This window comes from Penaeus monodon, chromosome 24 (genome assembly GCF_015228065.2).
Source record: "Penaeus monodon isolate SGIC_2016 chromosome 24, NSTDA_Pmon_1, whole genome shotgun sequence".
Lineage (NCBI taxonomy): Eukaryota > Metazoa > Arthropoda > Malacostraca > Decapoda > Penaeidae > Penaeus > Penaeus monodon.
In genome coordinates, this window is record NC_051409.1 from 13,876,798 (window position 1) to 13,877,044 (window position 247).

The window sequence follows — 247 nt, forward strand, 5'->3', positions numbered from 1 at the left end:
ATCATTCACGTTTCACCTTTTTTTACGCGCGAATCACACTAGCAACGCAGGCCTCCTCGCTGCCGCACACTAAACCCTTTCCCCTCTGGCGTCTCCCTTATTTCCCCTCAAGACTTCCGAGTTTCACCCCCTTCTCTCTCACCCTTTGAGGACCGGTCTCCGCGCACGTGGCTTTGCGAATACCACAGGGTGCGTCCGGTGTGGGAGGAAGGTAGGACCGACCAGGAGAAACGAGGCTTTTCGTGCT